Consider the following 19648-nt stretch of genomic DNA (forward strand, 5'->3'; position numbering starts at 1 on the left):
CATTTGGGGCTCGCCAGGGGTCCCAGCTGCGACCCATGAGGTCTCCCTTGCTACCCCGATAAAAAATAAGCTTTTTGTTTCTTTTTTAAAATGTAAGCTCCTGGGCTGTGGCCAGCGCCATGTGACTTTGTTTCTGTAGTGGCTGGCTTTCTTATTCAGGCCTCTTAAAAAAACAGGGGGTTCCACAAGTGTAACACTTTCAGCAGTCACCATAGGAATAACAAATAATGTGTCTTTCTGGAATGCTATACAATAATTGCTAGACTCATTAAAGGTTTATTTCAGGCACACTTCAGGGGGTGTGGGTCACTGAATTAGTCTGTCCTTAAACACCTCAACTCAGCCTTTCATCCTTCCGAGAACGAAAAATGAGTACCAACACAGGTGGGGTGATATTGTATGTATATTTTATTTTAATTTTTTTATTTCTTTGGCATTTTTAAAGCACTCACACAGCCTGCGGGCATCGAGGCGTGGTTACAGAAAGTTTTTTTTTTGTTGCGTAATTGTTTTTTGTCTTAGTTGCATATTTATAACGCACTTAAATACCCAGAGGTTTATAAGCGCGGACCCGGGGATTAAACCTGTGTTGCTTCGTGTCATCTTGCTTCCAAGGTGAGCACGTCGCCGCTGAGCTATCCTCCCAGGACAATTTCTATATAAAGCACTTAAGCGTAAGTACTATATAATAACACATCATTATCATTTGACCTTGGACGTCTGATTTCATTCACAGTAATTTGCTAATATGGGCCTATAGACACTGATCTTAATAATAAATATGGTGATCCATTCTTGTATGAAATGTATATCACATTATAGTGATATCGTAACCATATTTTTCGTAGTGTACTTGGGAACAATGCTATGTGATGCCACATCCTGTTTTATTAAGGGGTGAAAGGTTGTGTTCCATCGCTTCCTCGGATATCACTTACGAGTGGGGTCAAATAACATCACTTGCTGTGATGTCATTAGAGGTCAAGATTCGTGTGATGTCACTTCCGCTACCCTTGGCATGTTGCTGCAATGACATCCCTGCAGGTTCCCAAATCAATTTGACAAAAAAACTAAAAGAACATACTAGCCAGCCTACTCATCCTAACCTCTCTTATAAAAAATAAAAAATCTAGAATAGAACTTTTTGTTTGTACAAAACAAGCTCCCACAGTTAAGTCAATAGTTGAATCATTTTTTGAAAAATACCTTAGTAAAATTCTTATGTCAAGTGAAACCATTGTTAAAGTATTTGAATGTGTTCACATTTAAAATATACCATAAGGTCCAGGGATACCATTTTCCCTACCACAAAGCTCTGACCAACACATTGAGCTCTAGTGACAGAGCTGATCATTCGGGACATTTAATCAGACTTTGGTTTTTAAAGGGCAAAAATCTTGTAAATTCATTGTTTATGTGTGAGATCAGCGGCAGACAGGTTTGGTCAGATTCAGTTTGAATGTTGCTTCTCTAACCCCATGAGGATCAAGTATGAATTTTTTATCTCTTAGATGAAGCATACATGCTGATATTTTGATTTAATGGGAGATGCCAGTTGGATACATGGAGAACTAACAGTCTGAGTTCCTTTGACCAAGGACAGCGCCACTCTGTGCAGGCTGCTTAGTCTGTGGGACTGCATCAGATACACCTCTCCCGTCTCTCTGGAATTCAGCAGAGAAAGACCTGGTGGAAACCATTAGACAAATCCTCTGCCCTGGTCAGCAATAGCTCAGCTTGCAGCCAAGGGCCTGCAGTCTATGGCTGATGGGAGTTGCAGTCCAAAACGTCTGAAGAGCTGAAGGGTGTGGACCCCGCATCTATACACTGGATTGCCTCGGCCCTGTTCCAATCTGGTGTGGAGGTTTTTATTAAAAGATATAGTGTTCCCAAGTCGAGGTCTGCTCATCTCTTTCTCTAGATCGAGTTTCTTCAAACCTATTGCCTTAACCAAATTCCAAACTATTGCCCATAGGGTTTTGGTGTAAACAGACCCTACCCACCCCCACTACAGCTGTGCTGTGATGAATAAGTCCTCTCGGTTTGCATGGAGGATGCAGTCAGTTTAACTGAAAGGACCACGCTAAAGCTGCCGCCATCAGTAGAAACAGTACCACTTGTGTGTGCATGACTACAATGGAGTAACAGTATTTGGCCACCTTGGTGTTTTCGGCCAGTAAAATACCACCAGTGGCTGTGATCATCTTCAGCCAGAGATTAAAATATTGCCCCATGCATCATAAGGCCCAAGGTATGATGGTTTCAAAAAGATGTCAACGTAGAAAGCAGCAAAGCAGGATGTTTTTGCTGAACCAATCCATAAAAAGCAAAGAAAACTATGTTACTGCTACAGAGAAACTGACTGATGCCGCCTATGCAGTTAGTAAAACAAAACGGTATCACGTTCCATAAAATGAACGAGGAGTGCATTTTCTAAATGTTTTAAATGAATGAAAAATGTGCAAACCTTCCTTAAAAACCCCAAAAATCTAATTTATTTTCAAGATTGCAATTGGGGAAAAAAATAAATAAACTGGAAAGAACAAAAGGGTGCAACACTGTTAGGTTAGATGCAGCGAGTGTTGAAGTGGAACTCCAAACAGGGGTGTGTGGAAGGGGAAGGGTGAGCTCCAAGGGAGCAGCCCTGCGGACCCTTTCAAGGAATAGAATGGAATCGGATCCAATGCAATTTGATATGTTAATAATAATAGACATTAAAGATGGACAACACCTAGTTGACAATATGATAAAACGGGCAGGCGGCCTAGCAATTGGAAAATGCAGTAGGCAGAATCATCCCTTTCTGTAACACCAGGGCCTGGAAGGATTTCTGAAGTGTATTCATAAAAGGGAGGATAGAAAGTATTCCCTGAATTTAACATTGTGATTTTAATCATGGGCAAACCTTATTCATGGCATATGTGGTAGGTCAGAAGGAGGAGACAGACAATTGGGTACCATGTTCACAATTATTTTATTTAAATAATGCTCAACGTTCCTTATGCAAAGGCTTTTCCTGCCTAACTTAACTAAGTCAGGGTGCTCATCATAAGTTGTAAAGTCCAAAGTAACTAATATGTCCTCCCTCCAAAAAGCTAAGCTGGTCTATCGTTACCACTAAGGCAAAAACAACAAAAGACCAGGAGAAATAATATCCCTTCTCCTGGGATGCTTTTCAGCACAGTTCCTTTTAATAAGGTATTTTTAACACCTTAAATTCCAAGGACGAGCATGCTCATCCTTTTTGCATAGACTTGCAGAATAGCCTAGCCTGGCATATAGTGTTTGGCTGTTCCTCCGAATAGCCTTTTTGGTTCCGTCATTCCAGGGATCTTTCCAGGCTCTTGTAGACTTGTTCTCAGCAATATTCAGACCCTTCCCCTTCACACTGAGAATTGTATATAAAGTCTCAGTTTGACACTTGCCTGTTCTGTACTCTTGCTCTTCACTAGAACTAATATGATGAGTTCCTGTAGAACTCCAATGCTTTTGGTATTCTTGCTAACTACTCAGAGTATGCAGGGCACCCGAGTGACCTTCACTCTTCTTATGCCTTTGCAATTTACTGGCATGTGTATGTAGGGTGTCGTAGTGATCTTCACTTTTTTATATCTGTGCCACTCACTGGAACGTGTATGCAGGGTCCCTCAGTGATCTTCACTCTTCTTGCATCTTTGGCCCTTACTGGGATGAGCATGCAGGACCCCGAGTGACCATCACACTCGTTATGCCTTTGCAATTCACTGGGAAGAGTATGTAGAGTTCTGGAGCGATATTTATTCTTCTGATATCTTTGCCACTCACTCACTTCCTTTGATTCTCCGATTGTGATGCTCTTCCATGTACAGACAGCCTTGGGCCTGTTCCTAGTGTGCATCTTCTCTGGCATGAGAGCTATACTCTTCTTCTCCCCAGCTTGGTCACCCCTCCAGGGACCAATACCAACTCTGTCCTCTCAGTTGGTCGGGCAACGTAACTGTGTCACTTCTTCGAAGCTGTTTTAAAGCTCATGAAACAGCATCTCCCTTGGTTTCCCATCCTTCTCGATCTGGCCAGTTAGAAACTCCTGGGCTCTTCCTGCTTCTCTGAGTGCACCTCTTTTATGATTCACAGCTGAGGCTTTCCCAACTTCTCAGGAAAGTCCTTCTTTTGAGTTTGTGACACGTTCATCATACCTCTTGTCAGCTTCTTCGTCTCAAGGAATAATAAACAAGCACTCTGTATTCCTCCTATGTTCTTGATCATCAGAGTACCAGGGTTTTCTCCTGGTACAACAATACAGTAACATGTGAGAGGAGTCTGGATATTTGTTAGTCAGTATTGCAGTTATAGACTGTGGGGAATGATATAAAGGGAGTTTCTCAGGGGAATGGGAGTCCTTGTCCCCAAGGGGGGAGTTTTTTCCTGTGAGGTCCCACTATGCACGCCTGACCTTAAAAGCCTAAAACAGAATATACCTCAAAAGAGGTTAAAAATTAACATATGAATATGAAAATGTAGCTGCAAGAACAGAATATTGTACTAAAATAGGTCTGCTCGCATTAACCAAATAACATTCCCTCCCCACCCATGACTCCTATCCCTGACTCTCTTACATTTACATTGTATGCATAACCTTTGCCTCAGGCCACCTTTCGCTATTAACAAACAACTTTAAATCTGCGTACCATGGCTCTGATAAAGGTTACCAGGTTTGCACCTACATCCACATGTTTTAGGTTTGTTGGAATATGGACAACTTTCAATCAGCAATTTCTGTTACTCATCGTACCTTAGCAAAAGCGTCACCCACAATATTTAATCCAACTGTTAACTGAAATATCAGCTGACTGTAAATTAGCAGGCTACTTGGATGTGTAACCTCATCCCATTCTGTGTACAGATGTCACGCAGGCACTTTGAAGCAATACCCTTGCAAGTTAACACATTATAAAACTCAAATAAGTATTAATTTGCCCTTGAAGGATTTTGAGTAGGGAAATGTCATGCTTAGCCTATCCTACTTTAGCACTGCTAACATGACCTTAACAGTTGAGAGCAACATTGCAATATCATTTACCTGGCCTGCAAGGGATAATGGGTATGGGATATGCCTGGCATTACTCGCACATGGTTATAGGTGATAGGATCTAAAACAAAAGGATCAAATGCCTTTTTTTCGACGCCAAAAGGACTGAAAAAAAGGGTTGCATTTTTTTTTTCTTTTTTTGTGGGGGGGTTCCCCCAACCCCCTGTTTTCTTTTTCAAAAGAAATCTTTTTTTGCATACTAAACCAAAAAATATATAAATAAATAAATAAAAAAAGCACTCAACCCATTTTTTTCGGTCCTTTTGGATTCGAAAAAAAGGGCATTCGATCCTTTATTTTCGATCCTTTGGCTGGACACCCTCACACATAGCATATGGCATATTATAGCATATGGGCAACTGACATTGAGGCAGCTAGAGTGCTTTTCAGACAATCTGCATCCTTTTCATGTTTTCAGAGTTTCATTGGGTATAGGCTTTGGCATTGGTGGCTGATGGGTTCTCTTTCCACTCCTTCAGGAGGTTTATGTGATACAAGTGAACTTTCAGCTTTCTGTCTGGTTGGGCTACCTTTTATGTGCAGGTTCCCATCCATTCCATTATCCACAAGGTCTATGCCACTTGGAGACAAGTTTGTTTTCTGGAGTGGGTAGGAGGACCAGTACCAGAATGATCTTATCTTTATTTTAAATCATAATTGGCCCTTTGCTGGCTCTGGGCCTTTCCCATATGAGTGCAAACTAAGTCCTGAACTAACTTCATGTGTTCTTGCATTCTAGTGGTGGTTTGTGAGATTGGAATGGGGCCTCCTCTCGTTCATCCCAGGTTTCCCGGAAATGTCCAGGACATTTCTGGATTCTCTTCTATAGAGTAACTGAAAGGGAGAAAAACCTGTGGAAGCCTAGGGGGTTTTCCTCAAGGCAAATATTGACCATGTGATCACTCTGTCCATAAAATTAGTTTCAGAGTCTTATTGAATCTTTCCACCAAACCAACGGTCTGGGGATGGTACACAGAAGTTTGCAAGGTGGTAATGTGGAGTAGCTCTTTTACTTCGCCCATAAACCTATTCATAAAATTGGAACCTTGATCAGTTAGTATTCCCTTGGGAAAGCCGGCCCTAGAGAAATACAGTAGAAGATGTTTAAGGATCTGCTGAGTGGTGTTTCGCATTGGGGATGCCTCGGGATATCAGGTCGCATAATCTACGATCACCAGACATATTTATTGCCCAATTTAGATGTCTCTAGCAGTCCTATTATATCCTTACCAATTCTCGAAAAGGGGATTTCTATGATCAGCAACAGGTTCAGAGGGGCAGACAATGGGATGTGCATGCTTGTCTTTTGGCAGATTTTGCACGTCTGGATGAACGTTTTTATATCGGCATAGATACCTGGCCAGTAAAACGTCCCATTAATGTGTGCCTGGGTTTAAACATGTCCTAAATGTGCCATGGTAATGTGGGAATGCACGATCTCTAGCAGAACCTTTTGGTGGCTCATGGGTATCACCAACTAGATTTATATCAAACTTTCTGTGGAGGTTTCTCTTCTGTAGAGTAACCCTTGCTTTAGGAAGAAAAAGGGACCTCCCTTCACTATGCCTTTTTCCAGAATTGCTTGTAAGAAAGCTTCGGCAAGAGCTGGGTCATTTTGCTTGGCAAAGGCTAAGTCAGGATATATGGTGGTTTATTCCCCTTTCCTTTCTTTGACGTTTAGAGATGTATACGCTTCCCCAAAGCCTAAGTTACATCTTTCTGTTTTATCTGGCTTGCTTTGTTTAAATGGAGGAAATAGAGCTCTTCCAAAATGCCCTGGGCAATTTGATCTCCCCTATGTACCTCAAAAGAGACTTCATCATGATTTTGTAAAAGAACCTTCACTTCTAAGTCGGGATCAATAACGCCTGCTAGGACATCTAACCCTAACTTCCACGCGAAGCCAGATTTCAGGGCTAATCATATGTAGCACCCCGGAGGGGGTATGAAAACCCAGTCCGTAGAAATCATTCCTCTTTACCCAGGGGTGGATAAGAGCTTCTCTGTTGCTTCACATATCAAACCCTATTGATTCCTTGGTGGCGATGGAAGGGTTAGAGGCTCTACGTTTTTTAAATTGTAGGGTTCCCCAATTAGTTTCAATTGAGTCACATTCCACTCGGACACCATATGTAAGAACCTCTTGGTGACAATAGTAAAGACAGCCACAAGTGATCACTGTTCAAGGGTGTTTATTGAACAATAAATACAGGGCGGAAAAATGCCTGACCTAAACCTAAGATGGGAGCAAGCTTTGTCCATTAAATAACAATAAGGCAGTCCTTGTGGCGTCTGGTCAAAAATAAAAGGGGCTATACTAAGAAAAAACCTGTTGCCAGTGGTTTATGGTCATAAGACCGAAAAAAAAAAATCTTGAAAAAAAAAATCTCGAAAAAAAAGGCCGAAAAAAAAAAAAGTCGCATTATTTTTTATGATGTTTTTTATTCGAAATGGGGGGGGTTCCCGTCCCACCCCAATCCCCCTTTTAATTTTTTTTTTTTAACCATTTTTTTTAAAATCCCGGACCCCAAAATAAATATATAATTAAAAAAAGAGAAATTTGACTTTTTTTTTAATTTATTTTTCCGACCTTTTTGTCATTCGAGATTTTTTTTTGATATTTTGACCGACCACCGTTGCCAGTCCTTACAGCCAATATAGAAAGAGTGTGGGTTAGGGTTTTCAAAAGAAAGAAGTGTCCACAAATAATATGTCAGATTGTGATTGCCAGGGGTTTCCCTTACCCATGTTTTGAGCACGGGATAAGGTGGGTCTCCTGAGCGCAGCACACTCTCGAGCCTTCCCAGCACGAGTCGATAGTTCCATTTTGGCTATCAGGTTATCGAGGGACAAGTCTCTTTACTTTCGAAAGTCTCTTACCTTCAAGGGCCCAATGTCTCAGTAAAACAAAATAAAAGGTTTGGTTTGTTTTTGTACTTGCAGTGTTGATTTCTCACCGTTGGGTCCCCCTCTTCTGGGCAAAGACCCCACTCGAATCTCAGCCTCCCCCCGCTAGGTTCACTATGGCTTTTCTCTCCTTCACAAATCTTAATGTCTTTTTAAACAGTCCCCGATGGCATCCCTCTGCCGGGTTCACATTTGTCAACACATTGTTTCTTGGGACATGTCAGGTAAATGGCTTGGGTGTTAGTCTGTTGTCTTTCGTGTTGTGCAAAAGTGTTTCTGTCCGAAAAGGGGGAGACAATGTTTTTGAATGTCCTACATGGTAGGATGGGGAAAAGTTATTGAAAGAAGAGGGATACCGCTTCTCACCCATCGGTGTCCCACTCCCAAAGGATCCCCCATCCAGGTGATTCTCCCTCACTGGTCCACCCCCAGGAACTGGATCCAATAGTGATGGACGTGGCCTGGCCACTTTGATGACAGATCCCTGGGGATTAGCTAGGGGGACACCTTCAGATCTCTCACAGTACTGTGGTACATCTTGAAGGTTTGGACTTCAATGAGTTCTATTTTTAATCATACATAAAATATATATATTTTTTTTAAGCCTATATCTTTGGAAAAAGTGCTGTAATATGCACATTTTGCACAGTGTAAAGAATTGCAGTCATCCAGGAATGGGACATTTCCCCCCAAACATTTCAGAGATGACAGCTCACTGACTACACATGTACACAAAGTGGCTAAGAAGGGCCTTGCCATCGTAATCGGTTGCGTACATGGAAACAAATGTGAACACGCAAGCCAACCATTTCTGAACTCGGAGAAAACAAATTAGCGGGAACATTGCATCTTATGCACTATTTAAGCAATGGCATCTGAAACCCTGTGCAATACGAGGGATCAGGCCCCAGGAACATCCTACTTAATTGCCCCCGGCTCCAACGATGTTGAGCATGTAAAGGAGGGATGAGGAACTTAATCTCCAGCATTGCCCAGGAGTGCTATAGATTTTATCAGCCTTCTGATTATGGACCATGATTTCCACTCCCCAAAACAAGCAGAGAAAAAAGAAAAATGGAAGCTGCCAGAGTGTTGACCGGGGCAATGTCTCGACTAGGGCAATGTCTTGAACAAGGCTCTGCCTTTCTGGGCAGCACACCGTAGTAGCTGTGGATGAAGAGGCTTTGTTGTTGCTGAGAATTCTCACCACCTGAGGAACTGTGGAAGCAGGCTGGAGAAGAGTAGAGAGACAGAGTGGCATGTTAGGGCACAGGCCCAACCACGCCCCTGGCTCCCCCGGTCCTGGTCTAGTTGGAACTCATCAGTAGGGTGGAGCTGTGCCTTGTTAATTTGCATATTTAAGTAACTTTGCGTCTCACCCTAAGTTACATGGGGAATCCAGACATGGACCCCTTTCTCGCTATTCTTAGAGAGGCACAGCTCCACCCTACTGTTGAGGTCCAACCAGACCGAAACATGTGTCTGGGGTTGCTGTTGGTACTCTTGTTCAGAGGAGAATTGCCTAGCATTTCGGTGCTGGACTGCCCCTGGGCAGGCCAAAGACTGATATGTTTGGGATGTTTCTTCTCTGTGAAAGATAGTGAGCTGAAGACTCTAGGTAAGTCTCTCGTAACCAGGACTAATGTCTGGCAGAGGGACTTCCAGGACCCCATTGTTAACTTGAGACAGTTAGTGTCAGGAGACAGCTGCGGGTACCAGTCGGCAGGCAGTTCAGCAAGCGAGGCTGGGCGGACATCTGCAGGCTGTCCGGCGCAGCAGCTCGGGGCCAAGAATAGTCGTCTCTGTGATTTACATTCTCCTCCTTGCACCCTGGTGCCCATAAATGCAAAACGCTAAGAACAGCAGTAAACGCCAAAACTATCGGCATTGCCAATGCTTATTTTGATTTGGTATTGCCTTTTCTCCAATTCACCAGCTCACTGACATTCCTTCAAGACCCCTCTCTCTTTAGAGGAAGCCTGCAGAGGCTCTTAATCTATGTAATTAGTATGATGAGCCCACTCAGTATATGCACAGGCCAGAGCATATAGAAACGGGAGTGGTTTATTTTTATAGCTTTAACATTTGAATATATATTGGCCGTATGCTTCAACATGCACTCACACACGCTACTCAAAAGAAAATCCAATTAAATTCCTCTAGTGGAAATGGCCTCAGCCCAGCCGACCAGACCATTTCGTTTTTTTATCTGGGAAGGACTAGGTTAGGAAATGCATTTTTATAGGAAAAATTTCAAACATGAGACTTGCAGGAATAATTTTACAGATCCTACTTTCTAATAAATGTTCCAGTCTAAGACTCCAAAATGATCTCAATAAGAAAATGAAAAATACGGGTCCAAACTATTTTACCATCAGGAGGGCAATTTTGGGCATTTTAGACCTTTGATCTGCTTTCATGAATCCGAAACAAAGTTTAAAAAATAGGAAGGCTTTTGAGTGGTTTATGTTTAATTTCCCATCCAAGCAGCCATAGGGAATTCCTGCTCACTGATGGAGGCTGTAACACTAAATCTGGACTCTACATATCGCCCCGTCCATGCCACATAGACATGTGGGGGTTTGGGGCACGGGTTTTCTGCTGTTTTTCGCATTGCCAGCCTCGAGTGCCACTGATTGCCAAATGAAGTATGTGCTGGTAAAGGCAACGTGCACTAACTAGCATGGCATGTTGCGCTATGGGGTGCTCCTGTGCCTTGAAGGACTGCTATACTGCTCAAGCGCTGCAGAGAGTTGGGCTGCATCAGGCACGAATTGTGAGATTTTCTGAGCAAGCATGGGTGAGCCTGGCTTTGCTTTCCTAGCTTCGGGCTACTTCCGTCATTATTTAAGTGCAGTGTGTAGCATCGGGAAAAGCTGAGAATTGTCATCACTGGTGCGGGCGGGACCTCGGGAGTGGGATGGGAAGTGAAGTAGTGGAAACATGGCAAAGGGTTGCTTGGGAGCTGTTGGTGAATAAAGAAGGTTGTGCCCGTTACCCCGTGCCCACATCTGACTGAGGGAGACGCCGTGCGCAGTGCCCAAGTCCTGGGCAGCCCCCATTGGACTTCACACAGTGGTGGAGCATTCGTTTTTAGTGCTTTGACCGTTTCATTTTATTGGGCAATTAAATTCTTAGTTTACTAATAGGCATAAGCCAGCTGACACATTTTATGCGCAGAACAGTACGATGAATATGCACTGACTCAAGTAATTCAATATTGGAGAGAGATTTCAACCTCGAATAACATTGTTATACATAAATCGCCATCAGAAAATGTTTTCTCGCTTTAACTATTCAATATTGTATCCTGGTTCATATCCTGTGTTTTCTTAGTCAAAATAAATTACATAATTTCTGACAAATGTATATTATTTATTTTATTTGTTTATTTATATCGAGCAGAAGCCCGCAGGAATATATAAACTGTGAGAAAAGCAATCTTATGGTCATGTTTTGCTGCTTTTTTTCTTGTTTTCGGTCATGTTTTTCTGGTTAAATCTGGTGATGGTTTTTGGTCGCATGTTGGAAGGATCCAGCCTACGAAAAAGAGACCCGAGACGTTTGCAAGATGGTCAGAGCCTTAGAAACTGCCCCTCAAATCTTCATGGCCCTTCTACAATCCACAACTTTGAGGTACTTTGCTGGTCCCAAAAGCCCACCTAGAGCAGTGGGTAGAAGAATGGCGGCAGACACACATGTTCGAACTTTAGAAGGGTTAAAGGTAGAGTTCGGATATTACTTTTGTGTTATGCTAACAGGTCTATCTATTCCACTGCACAAACAAGAAATGAATTGTTTGCTGTTGCAGCAAGAGTTATTTTTATCAGAAAAGTGAAAGTTTCAATGAAGGAACCCACTTCCTTCATTCTAACTTGTAGCACATCCATATCTGCAGGTCCCCATTTCCGCCATTCAAACTGGTGGCATCGATGTCTGCAGCGGATGCGCCAACATACTGAGCTGTCCCACCCAAGAGTAATAGGAAGCAGGGTTCTACTTAAATTGTGCAAGTAATACAAGACACACTTAAACAAACAGAATTCTCTGTAACCATTCTCAAGATCTGACCTGGTCTTGAGCTTTATGTTGTATACTTAAGTTCATATCTAAAGAATGGGTGTAGGCAGAGATTTCTGAGACCTTATTACAAAAGGAATGCACCGAGTGTTCTACCCACAGCTCCTTTAGCACAGGGTCTAGTGCCCCAAAGACTGTGGGCCCATTTTTCATGAAGCCCTTGCTCCGTGCTTGGGTGGTTCAAGTGGCGGCGTCTCTGCTCGTAGTTTTCTACCTGCCGCTCGAGAAGCAACGGAGCAGTTTACAGAGGTTATAAACAATACAGATACATAAAGGAGCGCTTTACAGAGTTGGGCAACATTACAAATGCATAACTGTGCGATTTTCACTGGTAACAACAGAATAGATATACAGCTGGAGGTAGGATAGAGGGGGGACTGAGGAGGTGGAACAGCTGTACTGGGTGGTGGGGAGGAGAGGTCCGGTTGGGGTCTAGTAAGTCAGGTGGCGCAAGGGGTGATGTGATGGCCTAGGTGTTGAGGAAGAGAGACTCATTGAAGAGGTGGGTCTTGAGTTCTTTTCTGAATTGTAGGAGCCTGGGTCGAGTCTGATGCCTACGGGGAGGAGCTTCCATGGTCTTGGGGCGTAGGCAGAGAAGGCTCGTTTTGCAGCGGCAGATTTCAAGTCTGCATGTGTCCTGGCCTCTGGTGGTGCGCTGTCCAACCGGAGATGCAGAGTTTCTCTACTTAGTAGCCGAGTGACTTGGGGGCGACTGCCTTATAGATGATGCAGCAAGTATTCTACACTACAATCTGACATGACAGACTCATGTCCAAGCCGTGGCACTGCATTCATTAATTTCTTTCTCAATACTATATATACGCACATATACACACACACCTTATGGGAGCTTATGCGTCTTGTACAAAAGCACCTATTTACCAGCCTTATTATGTGTGCAGAACTTAATAACACTTCATGTGCAGTGCTAAAATAATGGGCCGATGGCTGCCATGAGACACCATGGCCCACTGCCTTGCATGTTGATGATACAACACAAAGCATGTATCTTTGCATTGCACCACTTTCAAAACACACTTTTTGCGATGGGTCAACATTGATCACAATCGTAAAAGTGTCTTAAAAAAAGTCACAAAAAGAGCAGCAAGGCTCCATGAAAATCAGGCCCTGGTTCAGCAGGCTTTGTGAAACCACTATCCCCCACTCATGCACTAACAGGCATCACAAACCTTGTTTAGCTGGACCTTGCGTTCTTTATTCATTTAACTTTACAATGCTCCTACAATAGCTATGGTCCTAACACCATAATTTGTCCTCTATTCACCAAAAGAAATAGGGTGATAGTGCAAAGAGGTGTTCTCTTTGGCCGTTGGTCTAATTGATGACATACATGAACTCTTTCATTTATGTTTTTGAAAGACTGGTTTCTGAAACGAACTTTCCAAAATGATACATGAAAATTTGTAATTGCATAACAACTCTCATGAAGAACATCTGCTTGTTCATAGCCTTGAAACTAAACTTTGTTATTTTCTTGAACTTCCCTGAACTGTTTAAACTGTTGAATCACTTACAAATGTTGAAACGTATTTTGGGAGATGTGATTTTTGACCAAAACCGATTTGGCCAAGCATTCACTAAGACAAATGGTTAGGAGGGATAGAATATAAAAGACGGTGTGCTTTAAAAAAAACATATATCTCACTCGACATGTTACTTTTCACAAATGTTGTCCACCGAGATTACCCCTCAAACAGTATTAGACTTTATACTGCATTCAGTAAAAAAAAAAACTTTGTTAAAGGGATGTAATGGTTAAGTTGCGCTACTAAAAACCTATGAAATTCAGTGAAAAAAACGTTGTTAAAGGGACGTTATGGTTCCAAGTAAAACCGAAAATAAACCTGAAATTCGCCAGCTATGGTAACGTAAGCAACCATAGCTCACGCCACAACCGTGCACTGCTAAGACTAACACCCAGAGGTGACATCACAAATGTCATTGATGAAATCACTGATGACATCACCTGTGCATTTACTTTTAATGAAAGGTCTGTACAAGGGATTCTTATTGTAATGTTGTTAAAAAAGTATCAAGGATCATTGGAATAAACATCATGAAGTACGTAGTGCATTAAGCAATGCATTGATCACTGTCCCACATGTACCTGTACCCCTTCTCCATGTCCCAACCAACCATCCCCAAAAACTCCCCAGCAAGAAAAACGTTACGAGATTTCAATCCCTTCCTCCCCTACCACCCATCATGTACGAAACTCCTAATTGCCCTGTATTTGTTTCAGTTTCTGCTTCCCCATCTTTCATAATTTTTATTCTTTTATGCAATAATAAAATATTAAGTGTTATATTACCATATTCCTCTGTGTCCTATATTTTTTTTAAAAGGCAGTTAGGGTGTCCGCAGACAGCATAGGTGTCCAGGAGGTCAGTAATTAGCCAAAATTGGGCTGTCCTAAGGACACTATACCTGTTCGTACTGTTCGCAATCAAAATGCAGGTGTCCTTAGGACACACAAGATGTCTGCCTGTCCGCAATTAACCAAAAAGATGGGTCCTAAGGATACTGTACCTGTTCGAGATGTCCGTAGTCAAAATGGGGGTCTCCACAGAACACTAAAGGCGTCCGCATGTTCGAAACTATGCAAATCAAAGCATCCTAAGAGCATTTCCCCGTTCGCATTGTCCGCAACCAGAATGAATATGTCCGTAGAGCATATAACCCGTCTGCAAAGTTGTGACAGACATTTATTTTGTTCGAGGTCCAGAACACTGTCCGTAGAACACCCGTGCGCATGCGTATCACACCCTTGGCCCCTATGAACATCGTGCCTGTCCGAAACTGTTCCCCGCACGTGTGTTGCACTTTTAATTAGTTTGGGCATTGGAACATTATCCGTAGAACAACCGCACGCATGCGTAGGCCTGACCCCGTGCATTTGGTGTCCTACGGACAGTCTTCCCATTTGCAAACGTGTCCACAACGTCATCATGTGACCGCACCCGTGCTAAGCGTCACTAACACTATCCGGGCCCCCAGACACCTAAAAAGTGTTTTTTTTTGGGCAATACAAGATATTTTCCTGGGAAACTTCACCCTTGCAAATGTCCCAAACCATGTCCCTGGCGATCTACGTTCTTTTTGGAACTTTTTGAGCCCTTTCTTGGTATTCGAAGCGTTCGCAGCCAGTGTGGGTGTCCACGAAGCATGCCCCAGCACCCCTATAAAAGGCCACACCCCACACCCCAGAGCTGCTCCTTATTCTGTTTTTGGGCTTCCAGGACAGAGACTGCTCCTTGTTGCATTGGATTGCTCTTGCTTTTTAAAACCGCTGTCCTAATGGCATCCATGCCTGCTTCTGGTGCTACTGCTGTCTCAAATCCACCCCCATCCCCTCCACCACCAACACTTCCCCAAGGGCCTGCAGAGGAGAACAGGCGTGAGGATACAGAGGAGAGGGATGAAGGGGATGAAGAGGATGAGGTAGTGAAAGTCCCTACTACTAGTGCTCACCGTGATTCTTGGGTGTGGAGGTTATTTACCACTCATGATGGAGTACCAAAAGCACGTGCAAACAAGGTGACCTGCAATCAGTGCAAGGGGTTGCTGAGTCATGGGAAAGCAGGTTTGTACAGCTATGGTATTACCTCAATGAAGCGACTCCTAAAGTCGTTCCACGGTGGGGCTATTCGTAAGGTTGTACCTTGCGATAAATGAAGTAGGTTGAGTTCCCCAGAAGCATCCTCCGTTTCTGCTCCTGCCACCACAAGAGGCACTCCTGTGGGGCAGCGCATCCCTCCAGCTGCCTTGCAGGCCATACGTGATACTGTTGATCCTTACCTTTTGAAGGTCACAGTATTGTGCATGTGCTGTGACGCAGTACTCTGCAGGGGGGAGAACCTTCAAAGTGCTTTCGAGACTGTGGTCAAGGAGCATGAGAAGGACTGCTACCTACCTGAATAAGGCCAACCCTTCATCTTCCTCTCTCCACCTGCCCTTTCTTATCCCTGTGGTTGGTGTCCCTTCCTTACCCTCCTTTCCTTGTGTGTCGTGTTTAAAAAAAAACAAAAAATATAATCCAACACAAACCAAAAATACTGCAGGGCCCTGTGCATTTTTAGAAGTCCACAGACTGTCCGAGGACCTCTAAAATATTTGTAGTGCTGCTCTGTCAGAACCATTGCACTTTTCTCTGTGAGGAAGTGGTGACTCTGAAAAGAGCCTTTTTGTGTTTTTGTGTGTCCTCATACAGCAATGTAACCGAAGCTGAACAACCCTCTTTATGCTACCAACAACTTCCTGTATAGTACCGCTCTTCTCCATTCGATTATAGATGATATGGAAAATAGCCCCAATTCATATCGAATTGCTGCCAGAGGTACACATTTGGGTAGGCACCAAACGATGGATCTTGACAGTCTGGCCTCATATTTAACTATTTCTTTTCTGCACCAAAGCAGACTGAATTCAAGGCGTAGCTAAACTGAGCCACATTTTTGTGTCTATACAAATGAAGACATGGTAGTAGAGAACATTTCCAATACTTATTGTCTTTCTTACGCAACTCAGACGACTGATTTTCTTTTCCAGATATTCTCTGAAGTTTGCCCTTTTTAGGTCCTCAGAGATGGGAAATCCCAGATATCTAAAGGAGCGACACCCTGTAAGCTTCACATGATCAAGAGACCATGAAAACCTAATGGGGCTTTTCCGATGGCTTAGGCGCAATATGATTGATTACTAATGAGTTAAACTGATTGTAGTTCTTAGAGGACGACAGGAGACGTTGCAGTCCGATGGGAGTGTGGTCATACAGAATAACATTGTCTGCGTATGCAGTCCAAAGGGCCTTGACTTCCTCTACTTTGGGAGCTGCGAAAGAGGAACCTTCCAAGTGGGGGCCCACATCAGAGAGATACAAATTGAAAACCGTTGGCGCAAAAATGCAACCCTGTCTGAGGCCATTACTGGCATTGATTTCTTCTGACAGGGAGCCATACATGTTCAAATGCACCTTTATTGTTGATTTTAGGTGGAGATGGTAAAGTATAGATAACAGCGGCACAGGCATAGCCATTGCATATGGTTTCCCCCAAAGTTTGGTACGATTCACTAGATCGAACCCAGACGTTAGGTCAATCTATGCCAAATAAATGGGGGTACTTCCTGCAATCCAAGCCTGGTTCTGCATAATGTTTATCAAAAGACCCCCTGCATCCGTGCCCACATACTTTCTAAATCCAAATTGGAAGGGTGAAAGGATCCTGTTAGCCCCTTTCCAGTCCTTTATATGTTCCAAAATAAGAGAGGCAAACATTTTAGAGTCTGCATCCAGCAGAGCAATTGGTCTGTAACTGGAAGGGGCAGACCTGTCACCCATTTTTATAGATGGGCACTATATAAGACAAATGCCAGCTCTTCAGAAATATTTTTGTAGATATAATGTCTTTAAATAGGAAGAACAAGATCCCTGCCCACACATTTGGATTACCCTTAAATACTGCATTAGCGAGCAAATTGGGTCCAGGAGCCCACGATGCAGAACAAACGAGTTTATCATTCTCTGAATATCGGTCAATAAAAAGGGAATAGTCCATTGGCATGTCACAATATCATGCAGAACCTTCCATTTAGCGTCAGGGGAACTATAGTGTGTGCCAAAATGCCGTTCCCATGCCTCAGATGAGATACATACCGTTTGTGCTCTAAGTTGAGCATCCTCTCTTTTGTTTATTAGTGACCAAAGGTTCAGAGAATTAATCTGGGAAAGAGCCTGCAACATGTTTTCGCCATCCTTCTGTTCAAGGATTCGAGCTCTAGTTATCCATTTATTTTTTACCCTCTTTATGCCACCACTTAGTAGATGGATACCAGGCATTTTTAGTAATAAACAAATCTCACGATTCCTATCTTTCTTGATTGAGTTTGTGCATAGATGGATTAAAAACATGCACGTGAGAGTGTCACGCTGCCGTGATTCTCTTGATACCCAGTGGTCCCAGAATGATACCTTTACATACCTCTCAAAGTCATCATGCGTGTAAATTATCCATTTTGCCTCAAAACCATTCCTTTTGAAATCTTGCAAAAAGGCCTTATTTACTTTCAAGATATTGTTACAATGCCAGTTAATCCTGTTGCATGCTTCATTCAGCTCCAACGATTGCTCAAAAGTCCTCCTGCAGGGAGCTTGGAGCGCTAGGAAGGAAACTGTGAGCAGTCTATGATCACTGTCAGATGTGGGTATTATGGCAAAGTCTGAAATTATATTATACAGAGCCATATTTACAAAAACAGTCAATAGAGGAACAATCTGTCCCATTTGTATTATGATCCATGTCAGCCCTCAGGAGCTCATTTGTGAAAAAAAGACACCAATCGGAAAGGAAATGATACCACAGTGCGTCCTGTACTTTTTTCCGAGATGAGCAATATTCTACAGGGTTAGTGCCTGGTGCTTCAGATGCACAAAATTTCCCTGGACCCACATCAGCGTTGAAATCCCCTGTAATAAATTATATTAAGTATTTTACATAGGACTTGACATTCCTGTATGATGCAGTCGATCATCTTAATAAATACATTCAACTCAAGGTCAGGGCACAGTACACATTAATGATCAGTAGATTACCGAGAGGATCAGGATGGGAAAAATTTAGGAGCATGGGGATACACCCCCTATGAGCCGTAAAGAGTTTAATACATTTAAATAGTAAAGAGTTTCTTACGGCAATAAGTAGGCCTCCTGACGGTCTGCCTGTGGATTTTCTTACAGCGAGTACTTGATGCACAAAAAAACCCATCTAATGCCAACGGGACCGAAGCCCAGGTTTCTGCAGGCAGAATATGCTTGCATCATGTAACAGCTTGGCACTGGAGGAAGTCTGCTGAAGTGCTCGATTACCCCTGGAATTCCAAGAAATAAAGATATGTTTAGTGACGATCTATGGCTTTTCTTTTAGGGCATGAATTTTTTCAAGTGAATCTCTAAGTGTCTGAGCAAGCCACAGAAGATCAGTTTCTTTAATTTGACACTGTGGGATATCCCGCTCATTCATTCTTTGCTGTGAGGCCGGGTCAGTATCTTTAGATGTCCCCCCCCCCTTGGTCTCCACCCCCAGCCTAAGGAGCCTGTCATTAAAGAGTTCGATATCAAAGCCAAAACAATGCAAAGCATCAATTTCAGAAAACACAAATTCCATAATAGTTTGTGAGTAGAAAACCAGAATAACGTAATCAAACCTAAAAGGATGGATAAAATCAACCAATTTGCTAGTCTTGGCACTCACTGAATAATGACAGAATTCTCTCACAAATTAGTGAATCAGGACTACCTTGAGGGAACATAAAGCTGAGCATAACACTGGGGAATTCCAAAAAAATGGGGTGGCCTCCATTCCAGTCTATTGTAAGGTTCCCTTAATCGCGACCGTTCTTCATGAGTGTGTGGAATATTGCTGCCTTCCTCTGCAGCTCGCTCTTCACGTGGACACTCTTCCCACTCCCTATATTGAGAGTAATTTTTACCCCTTTCAGGTGACCATTTCCCATTTTGATGATCAGCTCTGTTGACTTGTGATTCTCCACAAGATTTATGTATTAAGGAACTGAATT

At 42.9% G+C, this 19648-nt stretch overlaps 1 long non-coding RNA gene across 1 annotated transcript in view; it reads right to left on the bottom strand.

Moving 5' to 3' along the window:
* Window positions 1-18934, bottom strand: part of LOC138510942 (uncharacterized) — a 1428892-nt gene extending 1409958 nt beyond the window's left edge. Inside the window, exon 1 of the long non-coding RNA XR_011280485.1 lies at window positions 18763-18934. This is a non-coding gene — a long non-coding RNA (uncharacterized lncRNA). The remainder of the gene's footprint in view (window positions 1-18762) is intronic.
* Window positions 18935-19648: the final 714 nt, after the last annotated feature.

This window comes from Ambystoma mexicanum, chromosome 6p (assembly GCF_040938575.1).
Source record: "Ambystoma mexicanum isolate Mex_15411 chromosome 6p, UKY_AmexF1_1, whole genome shotgun sequence".
Lineage (NCBI taxonomy): Eukaryota > Metazoa > Chordata > Amphibia > Caudata > Ambystomatidae > Ambystoma > Ambystoma mexicanum.